This window comes from Dermacentor andersoni, chromosome 4 (genome assembly GCF_023375885.2).
Source record: "Dermacentor andersoni chromosome 4, qqDerAnde1_hic_scaffold, whole genome shotgun sequence".
NCBI lineage: Eukaryota > Metazoa > Arthropoda > Arachnida > Ixodida > Ixodidae > Dermacentor > Dermacentor andersoni.
Genome location: NC_092817.1, coordinates 217565186 through 217590174, shown reverse-complemented (window position 1 = coordinate 217590174; position 24989 = coordinate 217565186). Strand labels below are relative to the sequence as shown.

The 24989-nt window shown below is 49.8% G+C and overlaps 1 protein-coding gene across 2 annotated transcripts in view; it reads left to right on the top strand.

Moving 5' to 3' along the window:
- The first annotated feature begins 619 nt into the window (after positions 1 to 619).
- LOC126538449 (putative fatty acyl-CoA reductase CG5065) overlaps positions 620 to 24989 on the top strand; it is a 134189-nt gene continuing 109819 nt past the window's right edge. Inside the window, exon 1 of one of the 2 annotated variants that reach the window (XM_050185291.3) lies at positions 620 to 861. The gene's annotated coding sequence lies outside the window, so the exon portion shown is untranslated. The remainder of the gene's footprint in view (positions 862 to 24989) is intronic. The other variant, XM_050185290.3, reaches the window with a different exon arrangement.

Sequence of the window (24989 nt, the reverse complement as noted above, 5' to 3'; positions counted from 1 at the left end):
CAAGCGGAGGAATAGCTCGCGAACTCTCGTGACCTGCCCCTACGATCGACATTAACCGTTTCTCGTAAATATGCCACGGTTTACTTTCCTATGTGCTTCGCATTCTTTATTTCTGTTGGATCACTGCCTTTCGTGAATAGGAGCTGTTCCACAACCATCGAAATAAGCTAACCAGGTAAATAACATAGTGTCCAACCAAATATCGACCCTTGATAGCACGGTTGTCTGCAACCCTCCGATTTTCTCTGGGAAGAAAACAAAATATGTCCGTACAGCTTTGCAAATGGGTGATAGGACAGTCACGCGCGATTCCTTTCAAACTATCATTCAGTACCTATTGAGCCCTGCGAGCACATCTTCAGTTGCCCTAATTCCGTGCGCTTCAGCAAACGTTGTCCAGAGTCAAACAAAGCACGCATGCAGAGTGACTACGCAAGAGAGCCGCTCAATAGGCCACTCCATGAAACTTGAACTTCCTGTGGCTTCTAACGCATTCCTCGTCCTTTCAGCGCTCTTCCACTCGTTCCCGCAGTTTCCGGATGATTTATCAGCATGCGCCGATGGGGAAATTAGAATATGGTTGCGCGCTGAAGAAAGCAGCGTCGCCCGCCCCCACTACTACGCCATGTGGCCACACGGCCACTCACCCACGCAGTCAACACGTTCGAAGGTCGCCCTAATGACCGGTCAGCCGCCAGTGCGGAAGAACGCCGGCCCCACCCACCAAGCGAATCCCGCGAGGGGCCGCTCGCGTCTGGCTTGCTCCCTCGCCGCGCCTGCCTCGACGAAAGGGGCCCCGGCACAACTCGGTGCAACCTGTTGGGGCGACGCAGCTGCCTGACCTCGGATGCTTGGTGCACGGTGAGTCTCGGGATCACCTCCGTTAGCGCGGCCGCTCTGGTCGCTCGACGGAATGCTCGGCGTCGCGCGTTTTCGGGGTGCTCGTAACCTTTGCGGCGTGGCTGGGACCCATGTGCCTAAAATATTTCCATTCTACCAGAAATCTGCGCTCTTCTGGCTGCGGCGCACGTAAAGTGGCGCCAAGTGTTATTCGTGGCAGAAGACGCCAAATGCTCTGACACCAACAAAGGCAGCCTCTATGCTTGCGTGATGTGTTAGGAACTTCAAGTTTTGATCACTTTTTTTTTATTTATTTTATATCAACGCTTGTGATGTATAGTAAGATAACTTTCACTCAGTTTAGCTACACTCGATCGCTGCAAAACATATTAGGGTGATATGTGCCACACTCTCGATTCCTTTAACAATCTGTCCTTTGTGACTGTCTCATTACAGAAAAAAGAGGTAAACGATATACGAGTTGAAATACATGAGAAGAAAACATGAGTGGTATTCTTTCGTTTCTCATACTGACTACCTACTACTGGATAGCCTTTCATATTTGCTTTTGACGTGTCAGTATCGAGTTACTCGTCAGGATGGTGGTCTTTTTTTACCACCTACATGGCACGTCACCGAGCACATACATTTCACGCACTTGCGAGAGTTGCGTTATTGACTTCAGCTGGAGACCGTGCAGTCGTCTCGAGTGACATACTCCCTGGCTCTTCCTGGTTTAGCAGCCGGGTTCCTCAAGGCGTGTAAGAGCGCGAAATATTTTCGGGCGGACAAATATTTGACAGCGCACCGAGCACACTTGGTTTCGGCAGCGGCGCATTAGGGGGGCCGTTTTCCTCCTGTGCCAGGGACAGCGTGGCCGCGAAAGCGGTCACGGGGCCACGGAGCGCCGTGGCCCGCAATCCGACCGAGTGACGCAACCGGCCTCCCCCGGAAGCGAGCGGGGGAGGGTCTGGCTTTATCGGAGGCAGACATCGTCGGGCACCGTTGCTGTTCGGCTGGGTCGACGATTGCTCTCTGCTTACATCATATTGCTCGAGGCAGCAACTCAACGAGGCCACAGCGGTCGAGATTTATTGGTGGCAATGCACATGCGGGCAGGCGCGTAACTGAATCATCGTCAACTGTGCACGTTGCTTCGCAAAGCCGACAGTCAGAAAAGTTTTGTCTATGCTGGTCCAATGCCTCTCGGCGCCGTATCATGGAGCTCAGTAATCGGGCGTGTATAGGATGCTGTTACGCAGCCCAAGCGCACCAACCGAGTGACCTGCTCAACGCCTTAGCTCGGGTGTCGCACGACTAGAGAGGGCAAACAAGTGCGTAGGCTTCACTACCAAACCGTGCTTTACTTATCTTGCACGTGCGTGCTTGTGTGCGTGACTGACGACGCGTTTATTTCGTGACTCCATCACGGGTTACTGAATTTGTTTTTCAGGTACGATAATTTCACTGACTGGCCTACACTTAATTTGGAAGCTTTCACGAGAAGGCGTTGTCACAAATGGAACATCCTGTACGAATCATCGTTTGCACTATTTCATCTTTTTGAGCTTCAACACCTCTGGCATTCAGTCCTATCAGCGCAACCTAAGGATGGTCCCAAACAGTTTTGCGCATGCTCAGTGGCAGCAATGTACAAGAATTATTACTTGGCACATTGCGTCACGTTATCGTGCTCGTTGTCTGGTACGCCGATAAACGGAGCCTCTCTAATATGTATATCGAGTCTCATAAATGGAGCCATGGTGAAACTACAATTTATCCTACCACTGCAGATTAGCGATGAGCATCTGTTTGCGAAGAATGGGGAAACCTGCCAAGCAGGTATAAATTTCGTGCCTACAATTTGCATCCGTGCAGAAAAGTATGGTAGCAGAGATTCCTGCCCAATAATGTTTGACCAACTATCCCGTTCCAAGTACTGGTTAATCGCAACGAGCAGCTAATGTCTAAAATGTTTCGTCAAGCGCGAACATTATGAAGAAAATGTCGCTTACTTCGCGCACCCTGTTTCCCGCTCTCGGTATTTTTATTAAATTGCGACTGCGGGCAGAAATGACTGCGAGAACGATACCTCTTTCTATTTAGCAAAGACAGCAAGGTTAAGGGGCGCACCGTTTAATCTTGCATCCGTGTATAACCCGACGTGGTTCCAGTGGCTACGGTGTTGGGCTGATAAGCGCGGGATCGAATCCCGGCCACGGCGGCCGCATTTCGATTGGGGCGAAAACTCCCGTCTACTGCGATTTAGGGGCACGTTAAAGAAGCCCAGGTGATCCAAGTTTCCGTAGTCCCTCTCAGTACGGCGTGCACGTAAAACCCCATAGTTAAATAATTTTAATTTAGCCGTGTGCAGCTGCGTGAGCTCACCCGCTGCAGATACGGCCGAGCCGACGACAGTTCGCGACACATGCGCGTTTGCGGTGTCGCGCTCGAGGCCACGCGCTCCAGTGTTGGCGGTAAAGAAAAATATCCACATGGTACTCACGCGGAGCGAACGGACAAACACGGCTTGACCGTAGGGATGTATTCGTAAGAAACGCTACAAAGCATGTGTTCATTTCCATGCGCAATCGGGAATCTTGCACTTCGGCATCGTGACGTTGTATTCGTCCTCGGCGCTTGCACCACTACCAGGCGAGCATGGTGGGCACGAACGTGCGCGATTTTCATGCACGTGTTAAGCTTTTGCAACAATACGCCAATACCACAAGGTAGCGCATAAGGGTACTGAGCCTCCTCATTTCTTGACATTACGGAGCATTGCTCCGTTCGCGTTGATGCAGATGCACAGCGGCAATCGAGTCTTGAGCACGCTTTGCGTTTTCGACGTACAGTCCTCGTCATTCTGCCGCGGGTTAAGCTGTTTGGCCTTTCGAAATGCGTCCAGTTAGCACGCACTTAATCGAAGGCCGTCATCTTGCACGGGAACGCGGTCCCCGTGGCAGTTACGTTTCTTTAGACGATACAGAATATTTATTAAAAATCGCCTTTGGTACAAAGCCTAGTCCTTCATCTGTATACTGAAAGAGGCGGATGCTGCTTGCACCAGACATCGACCTGCTTATTCCACTAAGTTCAAAAAATCACAAAATAACTTGTGTTCAAAATAAGTTTACAGCAGCTAATGCAATTTGCGAATTGTAGCCGGTAAGCTTACAAGGCATATCCACTCGGAACAAATTCCAATGATTACACGGGCTTCGAGGTGTACACCGTGATACTTGCAGTAAATGTGCGCCATTCTTCCACTCACTTTTCTAGCAAACCGCCGCTTTGTGCACTGAAGCACGAAAGTAACTGAAACGTCTTTCGTCGCACAATTTGGGAATTAATATCTCGAAATTGGTGTCATCCTGAAAACTTATTCCAACTGGATACGCTTTGCGAACTCACCGCCTGCAATTCGTAAACTTTAATAAGTGCCGTATAGTAATTATTAATAGTTAATAAATTTGAATTTGTTGATAATGCTTTTTGATTTCTCGTGCAAGTAATATCCGCCTCATTGAGAAATCCAACTGAATGACTAGTTATGCTACCTGCAGGATTGTATAACACTCCTTACGCAATATTGTTTATGACTACAAGTTTCCATCTTCCTCTGAACTCCTTATTTGGATTGCTGTTCTTCTGCCGGTAATTTTAAGCCTCATATGCACCAATCTGCGTATTTCTGGAACCATGAGGACAAGAGGGACTCGCAAGTTCAACAAAACATTTGTCAGTAGCGTCAGCATTGTTTCTAATCTAGTACATGGGTTTGGTTCTTCGCGTTGCAGCTTAAGTAGACCGCTATCTTGCGTTGAACTACGGCGAGCCGAACAAGCAGGTGCATCATGATTGTTTTCTGGTAAGGGCCAAGGTTGCCAACCCTTATGTCCAGCGTAACTTGCAGGACAGTTTAAAAACGTTGCCTACTATTTCGTTTATAAATTCCACCTCCGTGCACACAAGAACCCAAGACAGTGTGCGTAGCTCAGTTTGTTGAGCATGGCACGCGTCAGACCGAGGCTCTGGGTTGTCGTGTTCTTGCATCCTGGTTCGCGTAAAAGAATCTAGGAGCTAAAGAATTGTCTGACGACCCTCGCTACGGTGTACGCATCCGGTGTTCGCTAAATCTCTAGAGTTAGCTACAGAAGGTGCGTAAAATTGTCTGGACGCCACGCAGCAGGCACGTTGCCACCAAAACTTGGATCGGTTGTTTCTGAGCCCCTTCTGCAACGCAACGAAACGCACTGGGGCCTAAAGTTAACATTACAAAATTTGTTAATTCATCTCGGTTAATTAACTAATTAGGCGGAATATAAAAAAATACTCTATGGGGCGCCACATGACGGCAAACCATATGCCGTTGGTTTCATTCCACTGCGGGTGACCACTTTTTCTTTTTTTAATCCATGGCACAAGTTACGTGCATCACCCTGCATATTAGGCAGTTTTAGTTGGGCGTCCGCGGCAGCTCTGCGTACGCAGCAAAACCGCGAAGGCCTCAGTGCGCATGCGCGGTACGCAGGAGCACGCACGCTGTCTTCCGTGCGCCCGCAGCTTTTCAAAAGCTGCGTAGCGTCCGATGCGAGCTCAGCGGGTTTTGCGGGATGTTCTCGCGTGTCCACAAGAGCGCATTTTTCGATATCGCTCTTGCCGAAGATATGACTCCGGCTTTTGGCTCGACTTCGTAGCGGCTGATATTGACTATACACAGTTTCAGATGGCGGCGCTGAGTAGCACACTACTGGTTCCTGCGCGTGCAAGTCGGCAATCCCCTTCTCAACTTTTGCGTCCGGCCAACTGTTGCCGTATCGTGTGCCCACGGTTCGCTACGCACGCACGAACTCGCGCTCTGCGCACGTGGTTCGTTGCGGGCGCCCAACTAAAACTGCCTATTTACTTGATTTCTTTCACTGGCATCCATCTTCCATTAATTCCCTGGCAACAGTGTTAAAAAAGCCTGCAGACGCACTAAAGTACCAAGTGTCGGCCAAAAGCACGCGGTGCACGTGCCCTAGCTTGGCCGGCGCTTGCTGAGACTGGCCTGGCCGCAGGTAGGCCTCGTGTTTCCGGCATCTGCAGGCGAATGGGATGGCGACGGTTCTTTTTTAACTCAAGGAACTTAGTCACAATAGAACTTCAGGCAAAATTAAGCTAGACTTTGAATACATGTTGGCTAGATAAGCGAAACTATACTCTCGTTATCTGCCTTTCCTAGAAGTTTTCTTTCTTTCCATCATTCCTGGTTGTTCACGGCGAAGTTACTACTCGACGCACGCCCGTATCACTAGTTGCTGACACAGTGACAATGTGGCACCACGAGCGCATTTGCCACGCTGCCGGAAATGTGACACTATCAACACGTTAAAAGCATGATAGATCGTGAAAATTTAAACATTTGTACGTACATGAGTCAAGATGTTAATATTGCTGGCGATGTCTGCTATTCCTTTTTTTTTTTTTTATTCTTCGCGCTGTTATTGCCACCTCGCAAGCAGCGAGACCATTTCGCACGTAGTTCACTCGGAGTAACGCGTTGACGACAAATTTCTCGCGCGTTCAGGCGCAGCTCATACGCACGTTTAGGTCGGTGCGCAGTGTGTCTTTTAGCACGTGACGTCCAATAACTATTCTACGTGATATTCGGGCAAGGTTCCCGAGAACGTAGAGCGTCATATTGCTCGCATTGCCGGTTCACGTGTACCACTTGACATGAATTCAGCAGCAGCCTAGCAAGAGCATCAGTTTTATATCCACAGAAGCAGGGAGGCGATTTCTAACCCCCACTGTCTTGCATTCGCCTCGAATGCAATACCCTCGTATAACGTGCAATAATCAGGTGCACGTTGAACAATCTCGGGTGGTGGAAACCAATTCTCAGCCTCCTCCCTCACCCCTACTCGTTATTTTATGATCGTTGTTTTGGCACGTAAAACCCCAGAATTTATTTATTGCCATCATTGTTTTATTTATATTGCTGTGTTAGCCCTACACTGAGCACACCGGATAAATATGTCGGTTGTTGTTGGTTTCTTACCTTATTAGGCGTCTTTTCGTTAGCTAACAGCATGATTTTGGTCTCAGAACTTCATTAAGTGACAGCGATTATTCGTTCACTTAGCTCATATATCAGTGCCTTAGTTTACTGACTCTGAGCACAGTGTTACGAGTGGTGGCTACGATGACCGCTGTCAGTTCGTTTTCTGTGATAGGTTCGTCCATTAGTGGGTTGGGTTTTCCTGTGTAGGGCGTTCTACATGGTTGTGTGGGAGCGGGATCTCCATAGCACTTGGTCTTGATGGCGTTGATGAGGTCCTGTTGGCTATCTGGGTAGGTGTGTAGTAACCGATCCAGTGCCTTCTGTCCTTCTCCTTTGGTTTTGGTGGGGCGCAGGATTGCTTTGAGGATGTACCACGTCTTTGCCGTATCCAGGGTGCCACCGAAGGAGTCGCATAATCTCTACCAGTTCGCCGAGGCGAGTTGCGTGGCATATTATCCTGCTTCCGCTGTTATTTGTGCTATGTGTGTTTTCAGTTTCCTGTTCTTCTGTTTTTTCACGTGCGGGTGAGACCCCGTCTGGCATCTCACAGGTTTAGTAAGTGGGGATCCACCTCTGGGGTCTCTTCTGTTCTGGCGATTTGCTTTGTGTGGTGTTGTTTATGTTGGCGGCGGTTGTCGCACCAGTCTTCAAGGTTCGTGATTGTGTCGGCTTCCCTGATCTTTCGCCAATCAGTGAGTTTAACTGTGCCGACCTGCCTGCGTAGGCGTCCAGTCTGTAGTGTTATGATTACTATGTAGTCATCGCTGCCTAAGTTTTCAGCGTGTTGAGCTATTCGGCTCGCGTAGTTTGTGTGATGAAGGCGAAGTCGAGAGTGGTGTCGCGTGTTACGCTGTTCCCTTTCCTCGTCGGTATGTTCCGGTCTGTGGTGAGTGCGAGGTGACACTTTTCAATTAGTGTTTCTAGCTGGAGACCCTTTCAGTCCTGCTTCTGGTACCCCGACAGCGTGTTCTGAGCGTTGGAATCGCCTATGATGACCAGGGAGCTGTCTGGCGAGGTGGAGGGTATCCGTAAATAGTTTGCCTATGTTTGCCCGCCTTTGGCTAGGGGGGGGGGGGTGGGGAGGGGCAGTAAATGTTTAGGACGAAGGCGCTCTGTTTGTGGTTGCCTTTTTAGACGAGTTTGAGGAATACATGTTCTACGTCCACGTCGTCGATGGGTTTGTGTTGTATGGTTGTGATGCTTCTGTCTACGGGTATAGCTGCCTTCCACTTGTCATCTTGACTTGTGTGGTATTCTTCGTAGCCATGTAGTGTTGGTCGGATACCAGGCTCTTGTAGGGCAGTGACCCCCGGTACCTTTGAAGAATGAGCGATGAATTGTCAGCAGCCCTTTCTTCCTTCGCCACCCACGGCAGTTCCATTGCTAAATTTCTAAGTTTTCTTTGACTTGCCTGTATAGTGTAGCCATTCTTGGATGTTGTGGTCGGTGATGATATGATCTGGTGTATTTGGTTCGATTCTGCCACAGATGTGGCCTTGCGGTGGTCTTTCGTAGTTTTATGGAGTGAAACTGGTCCTTAAGCTTGCTGTCTACATTGGCTTCCATGTGTTTTATTGCTGCATCCGTGCGTTGTATTGCAGTCTGTCTTACTTGTTCCAACTGGGCGCGTGTACCATCCATGAAGGCTTGCATCTGGGTGTGGATGGAATCGATGGGCGTTTAGGCCAGTGATGACCTCGTTTGGGGCCATCTCTTGTGGTATTTGTGCGAGCGGTATCAGTGTTTGAGTTTTCTGTTTTCTTGTGTGAGCGTTTGTATCTGTGCGCTCATGCTCGCCAGTTCTTGTTGAAATTTCAGAGATGGTGGCGTCTGTGGTTTTTTATACGAGGAGGAGGCTACTGCTGACCAGCTTATCTCGTGTTCTTTGATGGTAGTCCTCGGTGTTCGTGAGTGAACTGCAACTACGTATTTGTCGACATCTGGGCGCATATCTACGCAATAAAATTATTGTGTTCAAAAACGAACGCCAAGGCGTCGTAGCCCACGCTCTGTCACAGAAGCCAGACTTTCCCTAAAAGGGCCGTGGGTTCTTTTCTGTGCCTTTTCGAAGCGCTGCAGCTGGACTACAGTTCGTCAGTGCAACCTTTGCACGGTTTACGCGATGCGTGTTTGTCGTTGCGAGAGCAATGTTTTCAGCGAAGCGCTATGTTTGGAACTAGCAATGCTGGATGGCGCGGGCAGTCGTGCGACCAACTTGAACGACTCGACGAGCTCGGCCTGCCATAACGTCGAGGGCAGCACCGGCTTGTGCGAGCCGTATGCGGTTAGCATAAAAGTGGCAACATCGTGTAACGAACGGCAGGAGTGTGGCAGCATCGTCGCATGAGCTGCTCATATTTTAGGTCAACAGTTCTCGCGTATTTTTGGCCGTGCATTTTGAGTTCTCCTTTATGCCGCGTCCCCGATAGTGCAGTTTTGAACCAGTTACTCGTATATTTCTGGGCGACGTTGTGTTGGCTAAGTTTTGTCAAAGAACGCATGTCGCATAGTGATCGACCAACGGGGTAATCTTGAGAAACGATGTTACGTGTCAGTAATATAACGCAAGATAACCAGCGTGGAAGCTGGACAGTCGCAGTATATGCGCGACATCTGCTCTCTAACACTGGAAGAATCGCATCATAAGCATACCAAGCTGTCGGAACTAAGACAAAATAACCAATTACAAAAGTTGAGCAAGCAAAGTGATACGAGACGCGTCTTGTAGTACGCCCAGTGCGAAGGCCAGCGTCGTTGCCACACCATGGCCCGCTTTTCGGTGGCGCGCCCCGCAGCAGGCCGACAACGAGAACAGCGGGGACGCACAGCGTACCGTGGCCTCGGGAGCGACGCCGTGCGCTGGGCCACCGTGAGAGCGCGCTGCTTTCTTTCCACGAGGCAGATTGCGAGTGCAAATATTGGCCACGACAAAGCTTCAGCTGTTGCTGAAACAAAGCGGTGTCACGCTGGCGCGACCGCGGCCCAAGGCATACAGCGCTCCCGTATCCGAGAAAGGAAAGAACGCCTGTGGTGTGTGCGAGTGACGTTGCGCAATGCAGTTGGTCGCGTAGCCACGTCGTGTGGGACGCAGTCTTTCGCGATAGGCGAAAGGACGCAACAACTAGAGCGTGCGCCTTTCAGGTCACAGCGACCTGCATTTTTTCTCTTGTCTGGCACTCTTAACAGCGCGCACGACGTTGCATGTGCGCCGGAAGGCAAGCAGCGAATGTTTTTGCTTTTTGTTTTCGGCCAGTTATGGATCAGTAGGAGCGGAGGCAAATGCTCCGCTAAATAAACGGGATCTGGCACTTCATGGAATCGTTCTTTGGTAGCCTAGAGGGTACTATACCGCGTGTCCCAGCTAACGTTAGCCGAGCTGCTCAACAAAAGAAATGTGAAAACTTGGTGCGAGATACAATTATAAGAAAAACATGTCAACAAGGATTTTGCTGGCTTTTCCTTTTTCTGTATTGTTTGTGTATGTCAAAGCCGGCAATTAAAAAGAAAGATACAATTATAAGACCTACGGTTTTCGGTCGTCACCGTTCTTACAATCGAACACCGTGGGGCTTAAAATTGTACTTTGCACCGAGTATTGTAATTGTTCTTTTTTTTCTTTGAACATTTTGGCTAACGTTAGCTCGGACACACGATGTAGTATGCTCTCTGAGCGATACATCCTGTCTGTCAGTCGCGCTTATTCTGAAACACTGCTTGCACAGAACTGGTGCTTCTTCTAGTATTCGAGGCTCTCATAACAGTAAGAACGACAGGGAACCGAGCTGGGTGGTATTCGTGTCATATCTCCAGGTAAGCAACTATCCGCTGAAAGTATGTGCGCACGCAGTAAGTGCGCAGAGAGCACGCACTTGCAGTCCACCAGTGCACGTGAGCAGAGGGTATTTCGCACTCTAGCTGCCAGACCCCGCAGGGGCGTCTGCGTCAGCAGGCGTTTGGTGTGTTGCGACACCACGTACCCGAGCACACGAGTGTTGAACCCTTCCGCGTGTAGCCGTGCGCGGCTTAGCCGTGTCCGGCGAAAGGAGGATCCTGGCGGTTGAGCCGATGCCGGGTGTTCGGACCTTTAAGGCCCCCCGGCGGAGGCAACACACCTCTTTGGCCTCTGCTTCACGTAGCCGGCACCTCCGGGCTGACCCACCCGGGGGAAATCGGTAGTCGCCTCTTCCTGTCTCTCTCTCCTCAAACCTTCGTCTTTATCTCTCACTTTTTTTATCTTTCCTGTCTTCTTCTCTCTTCCATTTATTTCCTTTCTCCACGGCGGCAAGGGTTAACCTTGTGTGGCTATCCTACCTTGGGTACACCATATTTGGTTATAGTGACGGCGTACGGCTGGCGTCGTGCAGGCTTGAACGCAAGCTTTGCCGCGTCCCCTCGTTGGGCTCCGTAGTGGGCGGTCGGCGCTGTTGCCGAACATACACATTTTCCTATGGCAGCGCAAGCTTCTGTTGTTTATGATCGGCGTCTGAAGAGATGCCGCACCGAAGTACCATTCCATTTCTCCTTTCGAAGCAATGCTCCATCTTTACCCAAATACTATGTAATCCACAGCGAAACCAACATGCCAGTAAGAAAGTTATCTCCATTCCTTGTAGCGAAATGGCTGAAAGATTATCAGGGGCAAACACAAAAGCACAGTCATATACACTGATTCCTTAAGTACACTGAAGGCTCTAAATCTGAAATCTGAGTGTGAACCCTTGTTAGGGGACATACTAAACATGGTCGCGCTTAACAAATATGGGAGATCAATCCGCTTCTGGTTGGGTACCAAGTCATGTTGGGATACCGGGTAATGAAGCAGCCGATAGATGTGCATCGAGGGCAGCATTCAAAGACATAATAAACACAACACTTCCATATAAAGATAGTATCCGTGCCATTAGGAAGGCCTTAACGTCAAAGTGGCAACACGAATGGGGCCATTGTAGAGAAAACAAGCTATATCTCACTAAACCCGTACTTGGTGAGTGGAACTCGTGCAACCATCAGGAGCGCTTCTTTGAAGTAGTTCTATGCCGACTACGCATTGGGCACACACACCTCACAAACAATTATCTACTTACAAAAGAAGACGTGCCAACATGTGAAAAATGCCAAGAACAACTAACAGTCATGCATATACTACTCACATGCACACACAATGAAGTACAAAGACGAAACTTTTTGCACAACCTATATCAAATGCACATACCTTTACATCCTGCTTTAATTTTAGGAGATAATTCGAGAATCCCATTACCTGACCTGCGTAAATTCCTAGACGACACTGGTTTTTTAAACAAAATGTAGATTAACACGGCCTTTCTCCTGTTGAATAGTATTATAAGACACCTCGTGTTTGGCGCAGCATAGCCTTAGCCGCTTTTGCGCCACTAAACCACATTTAACCAACCAACCATCTAGCTGCCAGAGCAATCAAATAACAGTTCTTGTGGTTTGAAAGCGCTTCGACAGTTTCACGCGTCTTTGATCTGTGTCTGACCATCATCCCTCCGTTCAAGTCAGCGCGTCGCCGTGCTCAAAACGTACATGCTTCTCTAGCCATTACGCTCAAGACTAAAGCAACAGCAGTGCGGCTTGCATTGGAATGTATTCTACCATTATCCTACACTTCTGCGACTTATTGAACATGGCGATAACCACACGGTGTGTGTTGCGCAACTCCCTGCACATCCATGCGCATCTATTTCGCCAAGGCTTAGTTCATTGCACCACCACAGTACATCTGCAAGGGCAGAAAATTTCATTTGATTTTTTTTATTGCCGCTTGTTTGGCGATTGTGGTATTTTGTTGTTTACGGCTTCTGCTTTTCACGATATGTCTGCTCATTCTTCGGGCTGCAGTGGAGGGCTAACGTGGACACAGAGCCCGTGGCCTGTGTTTTCTATTTTTTTCTAGCGTCTGTGATACTGCAACCAAAAGAAAAAAGAAGATATAAACCTGCTTTTCTTTGTGCTCCCATGACTTCATTTACTCATGCGCAATATAAGAAGCCACTACACGTGAGATGTACTCTGATTAAAGTCAACAAAAAGTTGAAATCTGCATATTGTAAAGAAGGTGCACGTATTTCACGTGCAGCTCCAACACATTTCAACGCAACACACCGCCAGGTACAAGAACACCTCTACTCTCGTACTACTCATCCCCGTGCATTTAATATGTGTGTGCTTCACTACACAGTACGTACATCAACATGCCGCATTCAGCTCGCACACATTCAGTGCGTAAATTGCGCAGTGGTTCGGCGACGGCAAATAATGGCTGAGGGCCCGAGTTTAAGCTTCGTAGAGCTAACTTTGTATTCGTAGTTCAGTCCTTAGATTTGTCATTGGGCAGCTCGAGCAAGTGGTGATTTAGTTCTGTTTTATCCAGCACACGGCTACCACAGCATTGTTCGCGAATTCCACGCATACACGCACCGCGCTTAGCTCGGTATTTGCATACTTTAACAAAGATCGCCCGCTATGTTTAAATGCTAAAGCGTAAGCTGTGATGGGGCGCAAACGTTTCTACATAAAGTACCACGCAGGAATCCTTATTTAGGCTGTGCCTATATGCCTAGACACGAATAGAGTTGCTGGCATTTACTTGTATATCACAATGTATAAATTTGAACACTTCTCTTCCCTCCTATTTGAAGTGTTTTCCAGCGGGCAAAGAAGCAGCGCTTAGGATGGTTGAACACGTTTCTAGCCTTGGGCTAACGCCGGAGTGGGTCGGGACGAGTCCCCATTTCTCGCGCGTCTCATTCCGTTTGCTGAGCTCTGGGGCGACTGCCTGTCGTACGCCCGCGATGCGTGACTGAATGAATCAGCGGGTGCGTCTTGGTCCTTCCAGAAAATGCGCATTGTCTTTGTATACGGGAATTCCACTCAATACATGGCCTTGATGCTGGTGTTGCGCTAACATGAAAGGCGTTCTCATCTCCTCAAGGACGGCCGCATGTGACAAGTACAATGCGATAGCTGCCGCGGTTTCCCGTCGCGCAATAAGCGTGATTAGTTTGAATAGCGATCGGAAACGCGAGGCATCCACCGACAGAATACGTATGGGCGACGAACTGCTACATCTACTGCAAGTGCTTGCATTTTGTTTGGCGAAGGCTCCCTTATTTACTTGCCTTTTCGCCTTGTGATTCAAGTAGGTGACATTCTGGTGACAAATTTATTTCGATGCAGTCAGGAATTTCAGCTATGTTTTATTTTGGTTCCCCGCAAACAAATATTTGGATGAATAAACATAACACCTTAAGAAGAAATAAGCACAATACAGCCGTAAAGTAATTTTGCATGCGTGTCTGCAGACAGTGTAGAACGAAAAAATGAAGCGGCAAGTACCTTAGAATCCGGCGCTCACCACTGCAAACAGCTTCAAATACATTCAAGACAGTCATTATGTTAATGATAAAAAATAACAAGCAATAACAAAGATACCGCAACTTCTGTGATTTTACAAGTCTCCAAAAGTGACAGACGTCTAAGCCAGTAAGTTAAAGAAATGTGGCATTCTAAAATGTCTGCTTGTGGATATATACTGCCACCTGGTGTTTTGAGCCAGCGTTGCGTGCCCAGCAAAAACGGCGATTGAAGACGACGAAGTCAAGGATCTTGCGCCAGCTGGAAAACCATCCTTCGTGGCTAGGAGCCACACGCATCACAGGCCACAACAACAACAACCATCCTTCTTGTGTCTGACATTTTCGTGTCTGGCTGCTGATACTGCCGCTTACTCTTGCCTTACGCGTGAAAAACTGGTGGAGGTGCTGGGTAATCTAATTTATGCACCAAACCCCTCCGGGCAGCAGGAGCTCCAGCCCCGTACCGGTGGTTACGCCTGTACACCGCGCCAGCAGAAGAATCCGTGGACAAGCCCCTGAGTTTGGACTCCTCCCAGAAAAAATGGCAGCTCCGACCACCCCAGCCGGTATGAAAGGCACAACGCCGATTCATTGTACGCTACTCAATCCGCGAACGCCGAATCCCTTCAACGGCGCCATACATGAGGACGTTGAAGATTGGCTGGTGCACTATAAACGTGTTGCCGCGTTCAACAAGTGGGATGACGCAGACAAACAGAAAAACGTATATTTCAGCCTTAACGATGGCGCACGTGTTTGGTATGAGAACCGTGCAGATGCCCTAACTTTATGGGCAGAATTCAAACGCCGGATTCTTGAGACGTATGCTCGCCCTGATCGCCGAGAGCGAGCTGAGCGTGATATCCAGTCCCGTATACAAATGCCGAACGAGGGTGTCGCAATGTACGTCGAGCACATGACGCATCTCTTTCGACGAGCCGACCCCAGCATATCGGAAGAAAAGAAGGTGCGGTACCTGATGCGCGGAGTGATAGAGCAGCTGTTCGGCGGTCTCGTGCGCAGTCCTCCCAAGACTGCGTCAGAATTTCTTTCCGAGGCCATCACCATGGAGCAGACTCTTCGCCAGCGGACACCATCATATGAACGCCAAGTGAACACTGCCTCACCTACGGACTTCTTCGGAGCTCTCGGGGATCACGTCGATTTCTTTCGAGAGCTTATTCGTTCCGTGATCCGCGAAGAACTCCAGAAACTGTCGGTACCTTCACAGCCGACACTCAGCTCCTTGTCGAGCGTTCTCCTTGACGAAGTCCAGCATGCGCTAAGAGAACCACCCTTCAACACAGAAGCTCGACCGCTAAGAAATGACAGCCCACATATATCATATTCGCAAGCCTTGAGGCAACCTGCCCCACCTCCCTCCCCGCTTCGCGCCGCGCGCCCGGGGAGGGAGGTGGGGCAGAGCCCCACCTCCCTCCAGGTGGAGCAGAGGTGGAGGGAGAGCCCGTCCAAGCTGCCTCGGATTACCAGGACCACCGACAGGCCCGAAAGAAATCAGACGTGTGGCGGGCACCTGATCGCCGTCCCCTTTGCTTTCATTGTGGCGAAGCTGGGCATGTCTACCGCCAGTGCTCCTATCCAGAGCTGGGGCTACGCGGATTCTCAGCGAACTCGCCGCGACCTAGGTTCGGCCAGCGTCCTCCTGAAATTGAAGAACACGTTGCCCAGCAGCGCGGATCTCCATCAGATCGACACCAGTCACGCTCCCCTTCGCCGCGGCGGTTTTCTCCGACTCGCCGTACGTATTGAAGCGTGGTGCAGGGTCGGTCGCCCAGCCCACGACGGGAAAACTAACCACAGTGACCTTTGGCGGCGAGGCCGCTCAGTCTAGACCTGCTCAAGGACCCCTACTGACGCGTACGCGGACCGACGATACATCGACGACGACAGTACCTGCTGATGACGGAAGAATTTCTTTGGACATTCCTGTACTGCTTGACGGTCGTGAATTGACTGCTTTAGTGGACACCGGAGCGGATTATTCTATAATCAGCGAAAAACTGGCCACCCTTCTGAAGAAAGTGACCACGCCTTGGAATCAAACGCCAGTTCGTACAGCTGGCGGGTACATCGTCACACCACTCGGCATGTGCACGGCACGAATACAGATTCGCGGCTCTACGTTTGTTGCCAGTTAGAGCATTCTCCCTCAGTGTTCTCGAGACCTAATCATCGGCATGGACTTTCTCAGGGAGCACGGAGCTATCAACATTCGACATCTCCTCGTCACTTTCTCGACAAAGAGCGCCACAGCAACGACCAACACCATCCACCCTCGAGCCTTCGTGTCATCGATGACGCTGTCACGTTACCACCGCGTGCAAGTGTCGTGGTTCAAGTGGCATGTGACAGGCTCATATACGGTGAAGCGGTCGCAGAAAGCAATCGCTCTCTTCTGCTTTCTCATGGTGTTTGCGTAGCAAGAAGCATTGTCGATCTCCACGATGGCCACTGTGAGGTTCTTGTCACCAACTTCAGCTACGAACACCGGCACCTTTTCTCCGGTACTGTCATCGCCTACGCCGACCCGATCGCCGATGTCACTGAGAGTTTTGTTTCCGAGGCAATCGGCACTGCTGAAGCACCTCTACGCAACATCGACATTAGTCCAACGCTTCCTGAAGAGAACAGACAACCCCTGCGCGAGCTGTTGCTTGAGTTCCACTCTTGCTTTGCACGGTCGTCGAAGGTACGTCAAACATCGATTACGAAACACCGTATCATCACCTATGACGACGTGCCCCCCATACAGCAACAGCCTTATCTTGTTTCCCCGACCGAACGACATGCGATTCAAACGCAGGTGAATGAATGAATGAAACCACGTTTATTCCACATTAAAATGCGCCGAAGACGCTGCGGTGGAAAGAGGGGTGTTAATGCAAAAGGGGAACGGTAAGGCTGCCTCCGTTTTATTAATGAGCGTCCTGGAGGCAGCTAAATGGGGACCGCATGACGCTTGTGGCTGTCGCGGAGCCGATCGCCGACGGGTGGTGCTGCAGGGTCCTGAAGGAACAGCAGCAGTGCTCGCCAGAGCTCGATGGCATGGTCCGGAGACGTCGTATCCGGGCAAGGCCAAGTCCGGAGAGAAGGCCAGGGTCCCCGCTGTATGGTGGCCAGGGCACGAAGCCTTGGTGGGATGTAGAGGGGGCACTCCCAACAAAGGTGGTTTAGATCAGCACGACATGTGCGCATGGAACAAAACCCACTTACGGGTGGTGGTGTGCCACCCTTGTGGAAACGGTTCAACAAGTGAGGAGTAAGGAGGGTGCTTGTCTCGATTCTCCGAAGCAAGACTGACTCTCGCCGTGTGAATACCTTCGGTGGAAGTGACGGTATAGAGAGTGGATTGCCCACTGCTGCGAGGTAGGCGGCACGTCGTTGTTTGGTCGCATGCTTGTCTGCCATTGGGTCTGCTACCTCAGGTGTGGTAGCTAGGAGAGGATAAGGATTATTGGAGGCTCTGGCTAGCGTGGTAGAGAGATGAGCACGCGGCAGTCTAAAAGCCTTCTCGTTTCCGGGGATACCGCAGTGCGCAGGGACATAGTGAATGGTAACATCGTGACCGCATTCTTCTGCAGTACGGGATCTGAGTAAATAACATTAGCACATGCTCTATGGGCAGCCTGGGAATCTGTGTATACATGGTGAACAGGGTCAGTTTGAGACGAAGTTGTGAGGGCCCACTCCAAATAATCTAGGATGGCCATTAGCTCAGCGCGGGTGCTGGACATTGCTTCTGCCGATATAGGATGGCGGCGGTTCTGATTTTCATTTGTCTGGTCGTACCACGCAGTCGCATAACAGGTGTTACTAACGTCGTCTGCAGGCAGTGCAGCGTCCGTGTATACGATGCGTTCAGTCAAGGAGAGTGAACTCGTAGCCTTGGCATGCCTCTTGGCATATGCAAGGCGCCGCATTCGCTGAGTAGGGTCCATATTGAGAGGAAGTGGCCTGCCATCGGTGAGAGCCGTGATTTCCCACGGCGGCGTGTTGTTGGGCAAAATGGGCATATTGTGGACGTCATACCCGAGGAGCATGAGTGTGTGTCGCCCGGCTTTTGTGGCGCGAAGTCACGTCTCTTTTGTATAGATGTGCATGTCTGCGAGCTCGGACAGGTTGTTGAGTTTGCTACAACATTTAAACGCTTCGAGGCTTGTGTACCTTGGGAGTCCAGTTACAATGCGTTTGGATTCGTTAAGCAACCGGTCGAGCGCGTGCATCTGTGTGCGGTTGACTGGATGATACGGCAGCCCGCACATGATACGGGAGACAAGAAAAGCTTGAGCGAACTGCCGCATTTCACGTTCGTTTACTCCACAGGTGCGGGTAGAGATTCTGCGTAAAGCGTGCAGGATTTGTTTGCTGGTCTTCGTAACGCATTGGAACCAAGTGTTCGCTTTGCAGTTCTCGTCTAGGTGCATACCGAGTATTCGGATAGATTTCCGTGTGATGGGTTGGTCACCGATGTACAGTTTAAAAGACTGCTTTTCTTCCTCTTTCCAAAGGTAGACCTGCCACCATGAATGACGACAAACTCTGTTTTGTCTGGGGCAGTGTGTAAACCCGTTTCCGTGGCATAGGCGTGAATGTCGAGAGCTCGTTGCAACACGTCCTCCTGCTCCCCGATGCACCCTTGATGCGTCCACATGGTGATGTCATCGGCGTACACCGCGTGTTTCAGGCCCGATACGTCCGCAGGGCGCTTAGGTAGCTGGTGCATAGCTATATTAAACAGCGTCGGTGAAATAACCGAGCCCTGGGGGACGCCTACGTGGTTGGTTCGTATGGCACTGGCGTCGTGACCAACTACGACTTGGTAGCTTCGCTCTTCAAGGAAACCCGCGATGAAGTTGTACATCTTCCCTCTGATGCCAAGGGCACGTGCTTTGATCATGATAGTGTTATGTGGGACGGAATCAAATGCCTTGCGTATATCCACTGCGACAACGGCTCGTGGGCGCACCGAATTAGAGTCGAGGAGTCTTGTAGTCTCTGCGTGGAGCGCGTAATTAGCCGCACGGCGAACTAGCCCTGGAGGTAGTTGAACGCAGGTGAAGGAAATGCTTCAAGACGGCGTAATCCAGCCTTCATGCAGTCCCTGGTCATCACCAGTCGTTCTTGTTAAAAAGAAAGATGGTACGCTTTGATTTTGTGTTGACTACCGGAAGCTAAACAACGTCACAAAGAAAGGCGTCTACCCGTTGCCTCGTGTCGACGATTCGCTGGACAGGCTGAGGCACGCGAAGTATTTCTCCTCTATCGATCTGAAAAGTGGCTACTGGCAAATTGAAGTAGATGAGTGTGACCGCGAGGAAACTGCTTTCGTAACTCCGGACGGCCTTTACGAATTTAGAGTACACCCTTTCGGCCTCTGTTCCGCTCCAGCCACATTCCAGCGAATGATGGATACCGTTCTCGCTGACCTGAAATGGAAAAGCTGCCTCGTCTATCTCGATGTCGTTGCCTTTTCGGAAACTTTTGACGAGCACCTTCGACGCCTTCGGAATGTACTCGAAGCCATTCGATCGGCTGACCTTACAGTCGAGCCAGAGAAATGCCATTTCGGTTACGAGGAACTGAAGTTCCTTGGTCACGTCGTAAGCGCGGCAGGTGTTCGGTCCGATCCCGAGAAGACTGCTGCCGTAGCAGCTTTTCCCGCTCCAACAGATAAGAAAAGTGTGCGACGATTTTTGGGCTTGTGTGCATATTATCGACGCTTCATCGAAAATTTTTCGAACATTGCAGATCCGCTATTTCGCCTTACGCGTGACGACACGCCCATTCCTCTGGACTGATGAACAACAGAACGCCTTTGCGGAGCTACAACGTCGATTGTCTTCTCCTCCCGTGCTCGGTAATTTTGATGAGGATGCTGACGTAGAAGTACGCACTGACGCCAGCAATATCGGTCTCGGAGCTATCCTGGTGCAACGGCAAGACGGGACTGAACGAGTTATCGCCTACGCGAGCCGCACTCTGTCACGCGCAGAGTCCAATTATTCCACCACAGAGAAGGAGTGCCTCGCGGTTATTTGGGCTACCACAAAGTTTAGGCCGTATCTCTACGGGCGGCCATTTAAAGTTGTGGCCGACCATCACACTTTGTGCTGGTTGACCAACCTCCGAGACCCTTCTGGACGATGGGCACGTTGGAGTCTGCGACTCCAGGCATTTAACATCACCATCGTGTACAAGTTAGGCAGGAAACATGAAGATGCTGACACGTTATCACGAGCACCTGCCGAATCTCAGAATCCTGACGAGGAAGACAGCGCCTTTCTGGGAGCCCTCATCGGGCCCGATCTGCTCGCTAAACAGCGATCGGACGCTGAGTTAAGACCCGTCATCGATCACTTAGAAGGCGGCATCGCGTCCATTCCTCGCCCTATTTCGCGACGGTTGTCGTCATTTTGCCTACGAGGGGGCATCTTATACAAAAGAAGCACGGGTGCCGGCGACAAACCACATCTGCTAGTAGTACCTCAAGCCCTTCGCGACGACATCCTATTAGCCTGCTACGACGAGCCGACATCAGGTCACTTGGGCTACTCAAGGACTCTGGACAGGGTACGGCAACTGTACTGCTGGCCTAGACTTACTGCTTGCGTCAAACGCTACGTGAAAGGATGCCGTGAATGCCAGCGCCGCAAGTTACCACCCTTCAAGCCTGCAGGCCTTCTACAACCCATCGACCCTCCGCGTACGCCGTTTGATCAAGTTGGAATGGACCTTCTTGGACCATTACCCTTGTCTTCCTCCGGCAATAAGTGTATCACTGTCGCAACTGACTACTTGACGCGTTACGCTGAGAAGGCACTACCACGCGGGACAGCATCTGAAGTTGCCCAGTTTCTTATGCATCACATTGTGCTTCGGCATGGCGCACCGTCATTCATCATCACTGACCGAGAGACGTCATTTACGACGAAGCTTGTGGACGACACCTTCTAGTTGAGTTACCCGAATCATCGAAATGCCACTGCAAGCCACCCTCACACTAACGTCTTTACACAAAGACTAAACAAAACACTGACAGACGTGATCTCTATGTACGTGGATGTGCAGCACACAAAACGTGGAACGAAATCCTACCGTACGTAACGTTTGTGTACAACACTGCCACGCAGGAAACTACACGCTTCACGCCATTCCGCCTCGTTTATGGTCGAGATGTCGAAACTATGCTAGACGCCATGATTCCGTATGAAGATACCGACCAGCTTGACCAGTTCGCTCCTGACGTCGAGGAGCACATTCAGCGCGCCGAGGAAGCGCGTCAACTGGCCCGTGTGCACATAAGACAGCAGCAGAGAGAGAGAGAAGGGAAGAAGGAAAGGCAGGGAGGTTAACCAGACTGAGTCCAGTTTGCTACCCTACACGTGGGGAGGGGAATGGGGAGTGAAAGAGAGAGAGAACTTAAGTGTAGGATGTCTATAGTCGGGCACTCAAGTCTGTTGCCTTCAGGTAGTGAAAAAGCGCTCGAACTGCTTTCTGCGCTAATGAACTGTGAGGCCAGGCTCCCAAGATCTTCGCTTCCGTAAATGGCCTGTCATCCAGTCTATTCAAGGCAGCAGTGTACAATGCAATGCAATGTACGAAGACAGCAGCAGTGTATAGATGCAATGCAGTGTACGAAGACAGCAGCAGTGTACAGATGCAATAGGGTACAATCTCCACCATCGACAAGTTACCTATGAGCCTGGTGACAAAGTTTGGGTTCGGACACCCATTAGACGGCGAGGCCTCAGCGAGAAACTCCTCAGCAAGTACTTCGGACCATACACAGTACTAAGTCGTGGAAGCGACGTGAACTATGAAGTGATTCCAGACGGAGAACTGCCATCGCCCAAGCGCTGTTTACCACGCGCAGAGACTGTACGTGTCGTCTGCCTCAAGCCGTATTTTACACTGTGAAGTGTACTAGTGAAACAACCTTCTTTTTTTGTCTTTTCTTCCTTTTGCTGTCGTCGCGCCTTTCTCCAAAGAACTGTGAAGCGTCTTTTTTTTTCTTTTTTTTTTTTTGGTCCCGACCACAGAACACATTTTTCCGTGTGCATTTCTGTATGTGTGCTTGCGCGTACCCCCCCCCCCCCCTTTTTTTTTTGTCTTACCTAATTTGTGTAGTTTCCGTGTACGTTTTGTGTTTGCGCATCGAGTCGATGCTCCATTGGGAGGGGGAATAATGCCGCCTGGTGTTTTGAGCCAGCGTTGCGTGCCCAGCAAAAACGGCGATTGAAGACGACGAAGTCAAGGATCTTGCCCCAGCTGGAGAACCGTCCTCCTCCCCCACAGTGGGTTTGTGCCATTTGTTGAGGATTCATCATCATCATCATCACCGTCCTTCTTGTGTCTGACATTTTCGTGTCTGGCTGCTGATACTGCTGCTTACTGTTGCCTTACGCGTGACAATACGAATAAGCAAAATTAAGCTAATCGTGAGACACATCTGTTTGACGTAAAGTAATATATGTAAGAAGCTGTAAAACAATAACTGACACAACAAAATTACGAGAAACATGGTAAATATACACGCAATAACACTTACTCGTACAGGGCATGCTGATCTGTTATTGGCGCCTTATTCTATAGTCTTTTTCCCCCCATTAAGAGGACGCTCATAATGATGATTCGCTGCTGACCTTAAGGCACAAATCATTGTGCAGTTTCGGGACGTTAAGCCGCATCATAAGCGATCACTTCAGATACCGGCAGTGTGCGCCACAATGCGAGAGGGATAGCAAAAGGCTAAAACCCTGCTTTGAAATTTGAGGCCTTGTGCTATTCGGCCCAGTCGCGTGCCCTCGTGCAAAAGCGCCATTCTCAAACTGCGCGGTACGTGTAACAAGGCATTGTTCCCCCGATGCAGTTGGACCTTCTTACCCCTCTCCCCTACTTTGTTTTCAAGGGGGGTACCTCGCAGGTTGTCAGTTCCACAAATATATAGCCCTCAAGTGCACACCAAGATTGCGCTGTGCGTCGCAGTCACACATTCGTATTTCTGAAAAAAAAATTCGTTTTCGTTTGTTCGTTTGTTTATTTGTTCTCGCTTTTTGCATCACGCACGAGAAATGATTTCTAGTTTCTACAAGACAGCGTGAGTCAACCTCGCAACAGCTGCTGTGCAAGGGTGACGATGAGCGAGCGACGCCTCGGTGCAGGTAGACGCCCAGATACAGCAGCGTCTCTTTCTCAAACACTGCCGAAGCACTCGAAAAAAAAAAAGCAGACGGGGTCGACACGCTTGCAGCGCGAAATCAGCGTGCAGAGTACATTCAACGCGTCTGCCGCATGTTCGCTGTGCGGACGTATGCACGTCTGTTGCCGTGGCGCGCCCGCGGGAAAAGGCAAGACTGCGCTAACCCGCTTAAAAAAAATTACGCTGTCTGTGCTTTTCCGTGTGCGCCACCGCTTGCAGCTGTTTCCCACCTTCGTTCAGAGCTTGCGCGTTTTCCGTCTCAGACCGCCAGCATGTCTTGGCGCGTTTACTGCACGCCGCTGACGACACAGGAAAAAGAAAATTCGAAACACATTTTTCGTATTCCTGAAGTGACGCAGAAAGAGCGCACAGCAGGCAAGAAAAGGTAAACTGAAGGGAAGCGGACATTTTATCGCAGCTGTGACGATTGTGGCTATACGCTTGCGCACTTCGATTGACCTCGATTTAGTCCCCAATGAAAAGCGCTCTCGCACAACGCTGGACAAGCTTGACTACCATCCACATATGCAAACAAGAATCCTTGGACCCTTGCCTCAGCCGACGCCAACCCGTGTTGCCATAAAAGTAAATGCGTCATGGGTCATAAGGTGCGCACCGCTTAATATTGACTTCAACCCCATTTTGCCTAATGCCTCAGAAAGTAAGGTGAGGTTGGCGACTGTAAGAGTTCTTTGAGAAACATCGTGCATGGGTTTGAGCTTGCGTGAGGTCTAATGCCTTTCAATCAACAAAATTGACAAAATATTGTTTTGAGACTGGTGTCATGTTTCGTAAAAGCGCATTGAAACGGAATAGTTCTGTCATGATAAACAAATTAACGTTAAAAGCGCGCATTGAACAGTGATCACGATATTCTGTGCAGAAGGATACTCGAAAGGACGCTTGACTGCGAAATAGGATAAAGCGTAATGCAACTACTGTTAGAGAGTGACAGCTTGTCAGCGAAAATGTTACATTTTTTCCAGGTCAATCATAGTTCCATTTATGTAGAGGCAAATGATTGAAATTATGGGTGAAATCGTAAATTTGTGTTGAACTGTATCAGACATAAACCCACTAAGGTGGGCGAAGTGGGTGTGGTCTACCTCCTCTTTTACGCCAAAAGAAAGCATGTCGTAACAAGCCTAGGCCGCATTATTCAACATTGCCGGTGGTTACCAGCCTCACTGATATTGTTATCCATATTGTGTCACTATCATTACTGATACATAGCTACGCAATGAAATCGCCAATGAAGACATTTTCTGTCCATCATATATTGAAGCATAACTGCGAGTCGGCCTAGTTGAAACAGATTCATTTTTTAAACTTTTTGTGCGCGAGCAAACAGGAACAAAGAAGAGCGCTCGTCCTTGTGTTGCTCCTCTTTTTTGTCCCTGTTTGCTCACGCACAAAAAGTTTAAAGCTTCATATATTGTTTTCCACAAAGATAGATTAACTAGAGGCGGTGGAGTTACAGTGCTCCTTGAACAGCATT